This window comes from Ictidomys tridecemlineatus, chromosome 10, assembly GCF_052094955.1.
Source record: "Ictidomys tridecemlineatus isolate mIctTri1 chromosome 10, mIctTri1.hap1, whole genome shotgun sequence".
In the NCBI taxonomy this organism is placed as follows: Eukaryota; Metazoa; Chordata; class Mammalia; order Rodentia; family Sciuridae; genus Ictidomys; species Ictidomys tridecemlineatus.
Genome location: NC_135486.1, coordinates 55733065 through 55749368, shown reverse-complemented (window position 1 = coordinate 55749368; position 16304 = coordinate 55733065). Strand labels below are relative to the sequence as shown.

General features: G+C 32.1%; 1 protein-coding gene across 10 annotated transcripts in view; it reads right to left on the bottom strand.

Moving 5' to 3' along the window:
• The window catches only part of Akt3 (AKT serine/threonine kinase 3), a 267691-nt gene that overhangs the window by 212797 nt on the left and 38590 nt on the right, over positions 1 to 16304 (bottom strand). For 4 of the 10 annotated variants that reach the window (XM_078022979.1, XM_078022978.1, XM_040277172.2 and 1 more), the window contains exon 2: positions 8824 to 8885. The exons of 5 other annotated variants lie outside the window; for them this stretch is intronic. The gene's annotated coding sequence lies outside the window, so the exon portion shown is untranslated. Of the gene's footprint in view, positions 1 to 8823; positions 8886 to 16304 lie in introns of those variants that run through there. One more of the 10 variants, XM_021727211.3, reaches the window with a different exon arrangement.

Here is a 16304-nt window from a genome sequence, read left to right as displayed (position 1 = left end):
CCCTTATCCTGGAATCTTCTTGTCTCAACTACTGACACTAATCCAAATCCCAAGTCTTACAAGAAACAATGATTCTTGGACAATTTGTAAAAGTCGAAGAAACACATTTTTCAGGATACCTGGCAACTGTAAAAATAAAACCCATCTTAAGTTATATCCAAATTTTGAGTGGTAAGTTTAATATCGTCATAGTAATTCTGAGTTTTTAAGAAATTTTGTCAAGTACTTAGTAACTATAACATGTGAAATGAATAGATTTTAAATATGTTTATTAATCTTTCATTGCTAGAGGGGAAAAATAATCATTTATTCTCAGGCTAAACTGTTGATCATCTGTTCTTAAATTTTTCATATCAGCAACAAACACGAAAATAAAAATCAAAGACAATAAATATGTTTTTAACTGCCCCTTTGGAACTCCATTGTAATGATTTGGTCAGACTAATATACCATTTCACAGAAGCAAGGTATTAAGGAAGGAAAAATAATGTCAAAATTATCTTTTTATCTGAATGATGTATAATCAATGATCCACCCTCTACAGATGGCTATGAAAGCATCCAAAAACTGCTTCTATGTGACAGAGTGCATCATGCTCTGCACAAAATGGACTGTTTTCCATGCTATTAATAAGGGTGTTAATATACTTTTGCTCAAATGCTTCTTTTCAATTGTAAGCCTCTTCAATACTTACTAGGTTTCAGAAAATAATTAGATAATGAACAATTAATACATTAACTCTAGCAATCTGGCAATATAATTATGCATGGCAAGGTAAAGATTGTTGACACTGTACTTAAAATGTAAATCTCCTAATCTTCCAAAATCATTTACTTACTTTTCCAGAAACATTTCTAGAATGAACCATAGCTATCAGGAATGGGGCCAAGTATTTTAAAGTTATTTTTCAATGTTGGCTTATCGGTCTAATATCTGTCATTTACTTACTTTATAACATAAAGACAGACTTATCAGAACAGAAAATATTTTAACAACTTATGAAAGCAAAGATATCTCTTAATTACTCAACTATGAAATCAAATCAAATATTCAATTTTCCTACCAAGCGAAAAATTATCATCTTTCTATTCTTCATTAAATATTGCCTACTAGCCACACAAAATTATATTCTTCATTACTCTAATAAAGAAAAATGATACAATTTAAAGTTTACATTATTACTTTTGATAACTGAACTAAAATCAATTCAAGTCATTTTATTCCATTGAAACTCCTAAAATGTTCTTTGAAATAAATAAGGCTATTCAGGATTTTTGTTTCTTAAGATTCTAATCATTAAAACAATCTTATCAAGTAAAAGTCACTTAAAATTTATAGCCTGAGAATAAATCCTGAAAAGCATTTCTCAAACCAATAAGCTAAATTTCAGAGAATTCTGCTACCTTTAAAACTGAGAGTTTATAGATAATTTAGACAATAATCTACTTCTACAGATTTTATTATTAAATGAATAAGAAGCTAATGCTTTACTATGAGTCATTTAAAAGTTCATCATGTTATTTACCTTAAGACTTGAGTTACAGCCCTCTCAGGCCAAAAAGATTCCACCAGCCCCTCAAGAACATTTGTATTTACCTCCACTGGCTAAAAGTATACTGATTGATATGTGAAATTTTGTAACAGATTTTTAAAAAGGAGGATTTACAGAACAGATGTTCACACAAAAATTCTTCATAGGATACTCAAATTTAAATGAAAACAATGTAAATATCAAGATGTTTAGTAAATCAATATGGGACATTTCTAGACTTGTTAGAACATCATAACTGTGCAGACATTTTTAAAGTAAATATATTTAAAAATACAGTAATGTTCTGCCCAGTGTTTTAGGGAAGAAGCCAGAATAATGTTATCATTAATAATTCCAGAATCTATCTATCATCTTCATTTAAGGTTTAAAATTATTACAATTTAAAATTATTTTTAAATAAAATCAATTTGAAATTATTAAGATTTAAATTTGTTTCCATATATTTCACTTAAGACATATACTACTTTTGCTTTGATTCAATTTTAAAAACTTATAAATGCACAGTCTTCAAATATTTTTTGTTTCATCAATACAATTAGCAGAACATTGAGACAGAGAAGCTAACAGTAACACCCTCCAGTGGCTGGCTCTGCAGCACAACAAAAACATTTTCACCCTAAACTTTTATTTCACTATGTCTTTTCTTTGAAAGAAAACCTAACGCTTATATACTACATTATAATCACAAAAACTGTGGTAAAACCCCAATCTTTTAAAAGTGAAAATACAAACTATAAGTCACTATTTTAAATTGTCTTCATTTGCAAAAATTCTTACCTCAAAATTTCCTCTAACAAGGTATCAGATATTACTTTAATAACAGAATAGTACAAAACAATTTCAATTGTTTTTAAATCTGGCATCCTTATAAAGCAATATTTAAAAACCAAGATTGTGACTATAAAACAAAAGGAATTGGAAGAAAATTACTGCAGTCAAAATGCAAACAGTGAATCCGTAAGAAAGAAAAAATACAACTATGCTGCAAATCAAAGGTAATATCTTTAGTCCTCATTCAAGGATAATCAGGGAAATGATATGAACTGATAGTATAATTCCCCAGTTATTTATTTGTGTAATACACAATTACTGTATTGTGGGGGAAATGACTGCATTTTTAAGAAAACTTTCACCAGAATTGATGCCAATTTAGAAGAAAATTACATATTCACATTAATATTTTAAATATAAATTGTTAAATCTTGAGTACTGACCTCTAGAAAACATTAATTTTAGTTTAAAAATACACAGTAACAAAGAATGGTAATGAAAAACTAAAAAGTCTATATTTAACTGGCTGCTCAGTCATTAGAAAGGTGCCCCATAACTACCATATGTTACTCAAATATGTTATCACACCTACAATTTCATCATATGTCTCCCAAGAAATTAATTAGCTCTAACTTTTTCAACTTTGACAAAAACGTCTGCATCAGTCAGATTACTAGCTGTTGCAAACATTTCAAAATTCAAAGATTTCTTCAGCTTGTATTTAACCTTTTAATTACTATTAATCATTTAGCAACATTTTAGAACAGCATTCATTAGACAGATGTCTAATTCTAGAATTCTGAATAATGTAAATTCACTTATACATATATTTACTTATTAATTTTAAAATACAAAACTAATCTAAGGTTTAAAACGACTCACTGATACATCATTTCACAGCTGTATTTATGTTAAAGAGAAAAATACTTAAAAATTGTTTAACTTCTTCTAAAAATCTAAAAAATCATTCATTTAGATCATATGACTTAGGTCAAATTAATTCAATGACTATAAGTTATTTAAACTTAAAATAAGAAATCTAAGGACATGTTAATTTAAAAACTTTATAAGATATAGCAGTAGAGGGGGAAAAAACAGAAAGACTTAAAAAAATCTTTCATAAATATCCTGTTGAGGGGATATAGCTCAGCTGGTAGAGTCCTCGCTTCATAAGCACAAGGCCTGTGTTCAATCCCAGCACCACAAAAAAGATAGACAGATAGATAGATAGATAGGAGGTAGATAGACAGATCCTGCTGGTGACCAAACTTAAAAAAAAAAAAAAACTGATTCTATTTGATTATTATTCAAACACCTATGCTACCCTCACTCATGTAAACCAGGTTCTACCTGATAATTCATTCCAGATATTTACTGAATAATGAACAAATCAGATAAAACTCCTGTTCTTATAAAGCTTACAGTCTACTGAAAATGAAAAAGAAAAAACAATGACAAGTAAGTAAATTACACAGAGTATTAGTAGTACTAATACTTTCTGATTCCCTTGTTAACCAAAGACCATAAACAACAAACCTTACTCTGGCTTCAATTAGTACACATATAACACTGCTGAATTCTCCTTTCAATTACCTCAAATAACAAAATAATATTTAGCAAGAAACTGGATGTAAATTTCAAAGTTAATACTATGGCTGAAGTAAATGTTCAAGTTAATCGGAATGAGGGCAGCCTGAGGAATAGCCAAAATTTTCCTGATTGTAGCTATTATTTGTCTTTTGGCAGCTATCCAGGTTTTGGCTACTGCCATGAAAACCGCACCTGTGACATATACAATCCACGATTTTAAAAATATGCACAAAACTGTGCAACTATCACCATTAATTTCAGAACTTTTCATTACTCCGAAAAGAAACCCTGAACCAATTAGTAGTCACATCCAATTACCTCCTCCCTTTACTTCCTGGCAACCACCAAACCATTTTCTCTATGAATTTGCTTATTTTGGATAATTCATATAAGTAAATCATGGAATATGAGGGCTTTTGTGTGTAATTTTTCCCACTTAGCATAAGGTTTTAAGGATACATGTTAGATCATATGTCTACCTACCTCATTCCTTTTCTGGCTGAATAATAATTCATTTTATGCAATATACCATACTTTGCTTCTTCACAGAATAGTTGACTAGACATCTGAGTTGTTTTGGACTATTATAAATAATGCTACTGTGAACATTTGGATTTGTTTTATACAAACATATAATTTCAATTATCTTGGGTATATTCCTAAGTATGCAATTGCTAAGTCATGAAATTCCATATTTCAGTTTTCCAGGAACTGCCAGAATATTTTCCAAAATGCCATACCATTTTACAACTTCACCAGCATTGTATGAAGAGTCCAATTTCTTTACATCCTCACCAGCACTTTACCTGACTCTTTGATTACAGGCATCCTAATGGATTGTGAAGTAATACTTCATGCAATTTTTATTTGTATTTCACTTATTACTTAGCATTCATGTATCTTCTCTGGAGAAATGTGTATTCAGACCCTTAGGGTTACTTAAATTGTCTTTTTATTGTTGAATTCTTAATATACTCTAGGTACTAGACCTTTTAACAGACATGTTCTGCATTTTCTGCCATTGTGTGGGCATTCTTTTCACTTTGTTGATAGTGTCTTTTGACAAGCAAATTTTTATTTTTGATGAAATCATTTTATTTATTATTATTATTATTATTATTTGGTACTGGGGATTGAACTCAGGGACACTCAACCACTGAGCCACATCCCCAGTCTTATTTTGTATTTTATTTAGAGACTCACTGATTTGCTTAACACCTTGCTGTTGCTGAGGCTGGCTTTGAACTTGAAATCTTCCTGCCTCAGCCTCCCAAGCCTCTAGAATTACAGCCATGCACTACAGCGTGGCCATCTCATTGCTTATATTTTTTTAAAATATTTTAGTTGTAGATGGACACAAAATATCTTTATTTTTTTTAATGTGGTGCTGAGGATCAAACCCAGTGCCTCACGCATGCTAGGCGAGCACTCTACACTGAGCCACAACCCCAGCCCATTGCTTATGTTTTTAATGACAAATCTAATAAAGCATTTTCCCAATCCAAGCTTACAAAGATCTACCCTAACTGTTTGCTTCTGAGTTTTATAGTTTCAGCCAATGTAGTTAAGGTCCATAATTCATTTTAAGTCAATTTTGTATACAGTGTACAATGGGGTCCCAATTTATTCTTTTGCATCTGAAAACCCTGTTATCCCATTATCATTTGTTGCAAAGACTATTCTTCTCCACTGAATAGTCTTGCCACTCTTTTTGAAAATCTATTGATTATAGATATACAGGTTTATTTCTAGACTTTCAATTCTATTCCATTGATCTATGTCTATCTTCCATTTTTCTTTTTTGACCACAGATACCAAGACATGAAAAGTGGTAAGCATTCAACAAATATTTGGTAGCTTAATAACTATTCCTGTCAATAATAAAATGATAGAATTTTTTAACTCACAAAGGCCTTAGGGAACATTCTTCTACTTAGTAACTTATTTTCCCAATATTTAATAAAGGAGAAAACTGAGGCCTAAGAGAGATTAATTGATCAGCTCAGTGCAAAGAACAAATTAATTACAAACCAAAGCAGGGTCAGAATTCAGGTTTCCTCATTCCAATGCAGGCTTTTGCCTTATATAACATGCTGTTTTTCAAGTGAAACTAACTGCTTTAACGTTCATTACATGAGCAGATAGTGATACGTATACATGTATAGGTGCTTACTCAAAGTGGAACCCCTTTCTAAGTACATAATTCACAAAAAAAAGCCATTAACAACCAAAATGGGCCAAAAAAAAAATAATAAACCACAGTCAACAGTTTCCTCCAGACAACTCTTCTCTAACTTCATTTTCAGCTCAAGAACCTAGCTAGTTTCTCTTTCAATCTTCAGATTATTCTACATGAGAAAAAAGTCTGTGATGGTAAAAAATGAAAATTATCAGGTGTCTAGTTCCATTACCCTGTGCTTTTCTACGTTTCGTACCACAATTATCTATCATTCACCACTACATGCTTTAAAGAAGGAAGAATCTCCATACTTCCAAAAACCAGAAAAAAAAACCCTTCTACAATGTACTTGCAGAAAAGGAGATATACATGATTATGTATGATTTTGAGAAAAAGAAGAGAGGCTAAATGTTCAACCCTAACACTGCATTTGTATATACATGTGAGGGTAAACATAGTTTATATACAAAAGTTATATATGTATTACGTATGAGTAGATTATAAATTCTCTTGTGGTCAAGAAAACACTTAAGCTTTAAACTCTAATCTCTTCACCCAATCAAGTCCTTTGAGCTCAATTAAGTTTTTCTTTCTACATACCTCTAATGTGATAATTATTATAATGCATTCTAATAGTTATCTCATGTTTGTGTGGTCTCATTGAGAACAGAGACCATGTGTTTTTCATGTTGCATTTAGTCCACAATCTAAAATAGCCCTAGCACATGATAAGTACTTTAAAATTCTTTGTTGAATGAATATTTCAAACTGTTTGTAATACTGAATACACCTGTTTAAGAATGTCCACAACAAGAAATTTGTTAATTCTTTCTATAATTCCCAAATACTCAAGTCCACATATAACTCACCAAACATTGCTTATACTCAGTATAAATTTCAGAGTTGGCTAATCTGCTTAGAAAAGCAAAAAATTAAAACCCAATATATGACGATCTGAATGTTATAATTCTTCATCATATATGCTATATTCTTAGCCAAAAACACAAAGAAAAATTCAAGTAATACTAATCAAGTTACAAGCAGCATGGTCTAGTAGAGTGATTCACAAAGGAACTGGGAAAGCATTTCTCTAGAGTCATGCAAAGGAACTCTTGAGAATATGTAAAGAGACTGTCATGTTTGCAAAGTATGGGTAAAAAAAAAAAGAATAAAATGACTATAAAATAATGATTTAGTGGAAAAGGCAAAGACTTTGTAATTTTAAAGTCCTGATTTTAACATGAGCCTTCATTGTGACCACTTCTAGGAAGACCACTGCATCTTTCTGTACCTCTTTTAGTTCATCTTTTAAATAATGTGAATAAGAATGTTTATTCCAGAATCTCACTTTGAGAATCACATGATAATGTGTAAAGGCCAGATAGCCAGACACCAGCATATAAAAAAATTAATTCTCTTCCTACCTGGCAAGAGGTTGTAATATGTGGGGCAGATTCAAAAAACTCTTCTCGAAACATGTTTCCCCTAACAGATGTCAGTGTTTGAGGTTTTAGCATCAGGAAATTCTATTTGGAGCTTCAAGTCCCCCAATTAAATGTAAAATAATCTATTAATGGATAATTTTAATATCCGTTTAATGTCTACTCACCATGTTAAAGATTACTTATCAAGCCCTAGCAATCTCTTCTGATAGTAACAAAACAGGGAAAGGCCTATGATTCATTGAGGAGATTGAAGAAACAAGAAAAAGAAAAGGCTGGAAAAGAATCTTGAGACCGCCTTTTTTACCTACTTTATAGTATTACTTAAAAACCAGTCCCACTAATAGAATAATCACAACATAAATTATTCAAAAATTCATAAACTCACTAGTAAACCCAGTATATTAATTTAAGATTGTTTTTATGGCACGAAACATAACTACCTGCCAGACGTCATAAACTTTTCTCCTTTTGTATATGGTTCCACTTTTACAGGCTCCTCTCCTTTCAAGATTATGACTTACTCCCTTTTTTACTTTATTAAAAAAAAATACTGGGGCTAAGGTTGTGGCTCACTGGTAGAGCACTCGCCTAGCATGCATAAGGCACTAGGTTTGATCCTCAGCACCACATAAATGTAAAATAAAGATATTGTGCCCACCTAAAAAAACTAAAGAATAAATATTAAAAAAATACTGATTTGTTGTTTTAAAAAATCATAACTTTGAGTTTATATAATGTATACTATAATAAATTTGATCTTGGGCATGGGTCATTTTTCTTCTGAATGAAAATGTTATTTAATGATTATCTAATGTTCATATTAACTAGATACTGTCTCTGTAATTCTTCCTTATTTTTTCTAAAGTTTCATTTCTGTGGTTCTGGAAGCATAATTGCTTAAAATAGTATTTATGGATAAGAATTGAAAATTTTATTATTTAAAAAAAGAAAATCCCCAAACTATAATTTAATAAAACATCTTTCACAATTATCACCAAAGAAAAGATCTACTTTGGTATATACCATTTGCTCTACAATTCCCCAAAGTGTCAACTATGTGCTAAGTCTCTGTGAAAGTTGATAAAATCATAGTATAGACAACATGACAGGTATGCCATATAAATCATTTTGAAATTTACATTACATCAAAACCACTATATTGTCTTTATAGACCTCACCAAGACAATGTCATATCCAAACTTAAACTTCACATTTTATTTCTGTTAAGGAGCAACCACTATGACTTTTTTTTTCGGAAGTTCTACCCCAAATTCTCAGTCACTCACCCGCCCGCCATCTTATGAATCCCGTGCTTCCTCTCCGCCTGTGGGCTCCACCAAAGAGGACTCTATAAAGTAAATGTGGAGACAATTATTGCCAAAAATGAAAGAATAGAAATTCTTAATAGTTCCAGAAAGGCTAATAAATATCAGTCCCAAATTTCAACTTAGAGAGGAGAAAGTCTAAATCCTAAAGAATAAGAATAGATTATATGGACTCTAATTTTAAAATATCAAAATATGTTTGGAATTCAAAATGTTTAAAAATAACTTTTCAAATTCCAGCAAAACAAATTAAGCATTATTTGTAGGTAAAGATCTAAATGGCACTTCTGGTTTCCAAGGCTTACAAAAAAAAAAAAAAAATACAATCTATCAGTGAATTTTTAAAAAAAGATTTGAATAAAAACAAATTTAAAAACTGCATTTTAAAGGTCATTTATGTATGAAGAACATCAAAGTTTTTCTTTTCTTCTACTCTTTGCCTAATGAGACTACATCTACAAACCTGAAATTCATACCTAACTCCTTTGTTACTGATACAATGAAAGAAACACTGTTCCCCACCAGCCTGCCTGCAACCTTGCTCTTCTTCCTACATTACCTTTCTTAATTCATGTTATATTTCCATGAAGGAAAAGCAGGTTTCTTCAGTACCCCAAACAGAAAATTTATTCTAAGACAGGACGACGACGACAACGACGACGACGACGACGACGATGATAGAGTAAATAAATATCACTTCTTATGTTAGAGACAAAATGCTGAATGTTTTCCATAAGTTATTATAACTGCAATATGAGATATTGTTGTAAACTGAATGTTTGTTTTCCAAAAGTTCTTATGTCGAAGTCCTAACCCCAGTGTAATGTATCTGGAAATGGGGCCTTTGGGAGCAGATTAGGATTAGATGAGGCCTAAGAGCTTCACCATGCTGGCACCCTCAAACATCCAGCCTCCAGAATTGTGAGAGAATAAATTTCTGTTGTTTAAGCCACTCAGTCTATCTTATGTTTTCATGACAGCATGAACAGAGTAATATGGATAGGTACTATTATTTCTCCATCTTTAGATGAGAAAATTAAGCTCAGACAAGCTGAATAACATCTCTATAATGGATTCAGGAGACAGTGATGGAGCCAGGATTTAAACCCAACTTTTAACCAATACTGTCCCATTGATGTCTTACATGATTGAGTGCCTAAGATGTATTACCAATTTTGCTAAGTATAAGAAATAGAAACAAGTTTGACCATAAGGAACTCCTATCTAATCATTGTAAAGACAAATACATGAACTACTAAAGAATGAGTTCTTTGGGGCCTGGACCCCAATAAATTTTTATTGAAATAAACAACAAAAAAAATACTACCAAGCAATAATACAAGGTTATAAGTACCTTATAAGTATCTAAAATAAAGCAAAACAAGGGTTACCAGGAGAGAGCAACTGTGAGGATGGTTAAGGTAACCAGCATGAAAGAAGTAGAGAAGGAAAAAATATGGTAAATGCAATTCAGTCAGAATAGGTAAGTCAATTACATTTGGAAGGGAATTTATCAAAGCCTGCTAGTGGAAGTAACACATAAAATGTATTTTCAAAGATGAGAAGACTCTCACTGTTGGAATGAGAGAATTCTAGGTTGAAGGGACTACATGCACAAAAACATGCAATTTGAAAATGTGGCTGGCTGTTGCAAACACTGTAGTTTATATGTTAATAGATCTCCATCTCATCTCCTTCTTTTTCAAAGGCCCCTACACAAAACATGAAAGTAATGATCTTGCTCAGATCTGACCTTATTAATTCCTCATTCAAACAAGGAATTCTTGCATTTTCTCTCACATGAGCTTTGAGGGACACCAAATATCTAAACCATAACACAAGATTCATGACTCTAGGTGAATAAAGGAAAAAAGAAAAAACAGGGACAAATTGTAAGTAGTCTAAGGAATTTAGATATTGTGGATAGAGTGGGACTGTTGAATAATATGATATAAATAATATGATAGGCAAATACACACAGAGTACGTTGAGAGAATCAATTAAGACTTGCAAAGGTTCAGACAAAGAAGATACAAAATGGTTCTTAAAAGATGAGTATGAAGAAGATAGGTAAAACATACACAAGTGTGAAACTGTGCTGAGGTGTAGAAAAACTAAGAAATTCACAATCACTAGAATATGAAGTATGAAGCTGGGCTGGCAAAGTATGATCCAATGAGACAGACACTGGCTATACATACTATGCTGCAAACATAATGACAGCCAGGCATGGTGGTACATGCCTATCATCCCAGCTCCTCAGTAAACTGAAGCAGAAGGATCCCAAGTTTGAGGACGGTCTGGGCAATTTAATTTAATAAGATGCAGCTCAGGCAAAATATCAAACAAAATAGATTAAAGCAAACCTTTGAATATTTTTATGTAGATACAACACTAGGTTCGATCCCCAGAACTGGATAGAAAACAAACAAATGAACAAACATGATCTGGAACTATAAAATGTAAACATGTACTGTGTCAAAACTAGGTGTAAGTCATACTACAAGTCATTTTAAAAATTTAAACAAATAATACACTCACATGTCGAAATCAAACATTAAAAAGGTATACATAAAAAGGCTCAGCACAACCAGTCTGGCAGCTGTCCAGTTCATATCCTGCTTTTTTAAAGTATTACTTTGTTGTTCTTCCTTCCCCAGTTCTGTCATGACAAGGTAAGAAAATACAGCTAAATATTTTATTACCTCTCCTTTACAGACAAAAAGATTTTTACAATATCAAATCATGAAGGATTCCTAATGCTGATAATAGTAATGTTTGGGTAGTGGTATTATGGATACTTTTTAAAATTATATCTGTATTTCACAAATCTTTGGTGAGCATCTATTACTTTTATTTAATGAAAAATGGTCATATTTTTATTTTCCTTAAAATAAGCAAGATTCCAACACAAATTTTAACAGTGTCTGGTAAGAGCCTATTCCTCAGAAGGTAGAAGGAGCTAGCTAGCTCCCTGGGGTCTCCTTTATAATAACATTGATTTCATTCATGAGGGTTCTGCCCTTAAGACTTATCTTCTCAAAGCCCTAACTCTTCAATACTATGACACTATTAAACCATATGTGGTTCCAACATATGGATATGGCATAAGGGGACACAAACATTCAGACCATAGCAGAGAAGTACAGACTCCAGAAGCAAACCCACACATAAATGGAATAATGATAATATTTTATTCAATGAAGAATTAGGACAATTGTTATACCTTAGGAAGAATATTTAAATTCCCTTCTTAATATCACAGACATATAAACACATACATACATGCATACATGCTGCATTCCAAGTGAATTAAAAGCCTAAATATGAAAGAATTTTATAAGAAAATATGAGACTTTAGTAGCTAATTTCCAGGATGGCCTCCAATGATCTTTATACTCTGATACTGAATGAAGCCCGTGATAAAATAAGAGGCTTTAGGAGCTTTGTGCCAAGACCCCAGAAGCTAGGAACAAAGACCAAATATAAAGCCTCTATAATTTCCTGAGTAAAGGGAGTATCTTTAGTTAGGATAGGATATTTAGTCTTAGTCCCAGGTCCCTAACAAAAGAAAGAAAGAAAGAAAGAAGCGGTAAATTGAGTTAATCATCAACAGCCAGTTATTTGATCATGCCTACATATGAATATCTAAACTGCAGTGTTTGAAGAGCTTCCAGGATAATGAAGGCATCCAAGTGCTGAAGAGCAGCATATCCTAATCCCACACAGAAGTTTCTGTGTTCAGGAAACCTTTCAGACCTTACCCTACATCTTCATCTGGCTATTCATCTGTATTCAGTAAAATATCCTTTATAATAAATTGACAACTGTAAATGAGGTTCTTTCCTGGATACTGGCAAGCCATTTTAGCAAATTACTGAAGCCAAGGAAGAAGTGGTGGGAACCCTCAATTTATAACTAATAGACCAAAGTACAGGTGGACCAGATTTGCAATAGACAAAAAGTGGAGAAGGGGCACTTTTGTGGAATTAAGCCCTTAATTTGTAGAGTATGCACAAATTGTGCAAAACTGAATTCAACTACAAGTCACCAGCTGGTGTCCAGAGAACTGGAGAACAGGTTGGTGTGGAAAAAAAATAAACAATTATTTGGTATCAGAAGTGTTCCATGTGGAAAAACAATAAAAAGACATAGTAGTCTCCTCCAATTATGAACAGGGCGGAGGGGCAATGTGTGACTTCAAAAGATAGTTCGGAAGAGATAAGTTTCTGCCTGTTTTCCTGGATTATTTATTATGCCAGCCTTAATATTAGGACAATCGAGCAGCCCTAGTAAAGAACCATAAGAACTGTCGCCTTCTACCAAAAGATAGCAAATCCTCCAACAATACTTATACTAAAATGTCTTGACTTCAGCCCTCTGATATCTTGACTACAACCTCAGAAAAGACCAGAACCAGAACCACTAAGCCTTGTTGCTTTCATGTCTCTGACCCACAAAAACTACGAATTAATAAGAAATGATTTTTGCTTGTTTTCATCAAATGCATTTTGGTGGTAATTTGTTATACAGTAATATTTCTGATGTGCCAGTCATTATAACCTCAACGAAGAGAATGATATTCTTAAGTATGATGCCAGAAGCAAAACCTGAAAGACAAGTAAACGTATTAAAGTGAAAAATTTCAGTACAATGTAAGTACATTTGTAATGAATAAGACAAGCCACAAACTGAAAGAAGATATTTGCCATTCAAATAACAAATGATTAATATCCAAAATACCTGAAGGATGCCTACAAATCAATAAAAGAAAGACAAATCACATAATATAAAAAGGGGATGAGATTAGAGGACAAATCAGAGAAAAGGCAACTTACAAGGGAAATTAAATAGCAATAAGAATAGAAGAAACACAACCAGAAACAAAAGCAATGCAAATTTAAGTCATTAAATATTTTCTCACATATCCGATTTTTTAAAACTATATATGAAAAATAAAATTAAGGCAAAGTATAGTGAAATGACAAGTCTTATAAAAGTATTGGTAGAAGTGGACATTTAACAATCACTTTAGAAAACAAGATACAAAATCTGATCAAGGTAAAAGATGAGCCTGTCCTAGCACTTGAAAATTTTCCAGTCACAATAACAGGTCCTAGAAAAAATTTCACAATATTGATATTAGAAAACATTCCACATAAGGGCCATGTACAGAAACATTCATTGTACTACTGTTTGTAACAGGAAAGAATGGCAACCACCCAAAGGCCTTTTGATAAAATAAGAGTTAAGTAAAGTTTACTTAGTCAATACCACACAGCAGTGAAAACGAAGAGATTAGAATTCCATGTATCAACATTAGCGCATCTTGAAAACATGACATTTTTTTTAAAGGACTACAGAGGATATGTGCGGTGTACCATTTATGTTAAGTTTGAAAACATTTCAGTTCTATTGTTCCATTTTTATATATGCATCTATACACAAAAAAAATTTTAAATATAAATGTGTGGGAATGATAAACAATGAACTAGGTATACCTCCGGATAAGGAAAAAAAAGGTAAGGGACTACAATTAGAGTGACACATAAATTTCAAGTATATCTTAATTTAGAAAAAAAAAAAGGATGATGATAAAAAAACAACCAAGCTAGGAAATGGGTTCTTGGGCACTTATATGTTTCTATGTTCTTATCATTCTGATTATTTGAATATTCTACAACAAAAAAAAATTTACAACAAAATATTCCTAACCAAAATTAGTGATAGATTATAGATAATCAATATTTGCAACAGAATAGGATCAAAAGCATTTACACAGGGCTGGGGGTTATATATATAGCTCAGTGGTAGACACCTTCATAGCATATAAGACATCTTGGATTTGATCCGCTCAGCATTGCAAAAATAAAAAAGCATTTACACAAAAAGAAAAAACAAACCATCATCACAGAAAATTAACAAAATTAGAAACTTCACTAGTAAATAAATACATGGCAAAAGACACAAGCACAAGTTCATTAATAACTCACTAGTAATTTTCATTCAACAAGTCTGTTGAGTGCCTAGTATGGTCCAGGCACTATTCTTAGATCTGGGAATACAGCAGTAAACAATATTGCTCTCATACATTGAGCTTATATTCCAAATGGTAGAGGCAGTCAATAAAAATGCTAACAAAACAAAATGGGTGATGTACAAATCAGAAAAGAATAATCTAGATTGAGTATTCAAAGATGGTCTGAAAAGAAATCTGCTCTCAGAAGTAAAAACTGAAAAGTACCTCAAAAAGCTAAGGAAAGTGCAAAAGACCTGACACAAGAACAAACAAAATCCATTTGAGTAAGTGAATGAGGTAAGTATGTGAAACAAATTAATGAGACAGACAAAAGGAAGTTCAGAGGTGAATTCAGGTCACCTCTGTAGAGCTGTAATATAATACAAAAGAAAAGGAATACAAAATTGTGAAAACAGAATTAGGTCCTAAATTCAATATTCATTTAAAATGAAAAAGGAAACTACATCAAATAACCAATTTTTTGCAATCACATAAAAAACCCTAAATATCATAGTACTTTCAATAATTAATTCCTTGGTACACTTTTACATTAACTTTTTCCTACCTGTACTGGCTTTATAGTAGTTGACTACCTTTTCATATAACAATGACTTTGTAATATTTTATAGAGAGAGACTTTAAAAAATTGCATTTTCATTTGGGATGAGACTGAAAATTTGTTTTTTTTTCTGATAGTATCTAAATTTTTCTAAAGTTTCTTTCAATCCCACAACTATTGGTGATGCACTATAAATGTTTCAATTACTGAATTTTAAAAGGGCTAGGGATGTAGCTCAGTGGTTAAGTGTCCCTGGGTTCAATCCCTGGTATTTACCAAAAAAAAAAAAAAAAAAAAAAAAAAGAAAAAGAAAAAAGAAAAGAAAGAAAAATTTTAAAAACTAGTCTGTAGCTCCACCTCCAACATTTACTTTCCCCAAAAGCTTTCTTTAGTTTATCCCGAAACTACCTGTTGAGGGAGTTTAAGATTTAGCTCTGTTTCCTAGTCCTGATACTCTCCACACTTCCCAACTCCATCATTTCAATATGGTTTTAACCTAATTTTGATTAGATCAATATTTAAGGGTTATATATCATTACGATCAGAGCTGAACCAAGCAGTAAATAATAATCATCTTTTACTGCATAACATTTTGTTTTCCTTGGAATAACTGGTTTCTCATATACCTAGTTTTCTACATACTTTCCTTCATATACTTATCTACTATGTATTTACCCCTAGTTCACTTAGACTCTCCAGTCTGAGAAATCTCTTTGAATATACTCACTCCCATAAGATTTCTATTAATTTCATCTTCTGGAAGAAGTCTTTCCCTGTCATCTGATGTATTCCTGTCTGGACTGGGGATTGTGGGCCAGGTACACAGTTATCATCCTGGGTACTCTTCTTACCCCATCCTGGGTC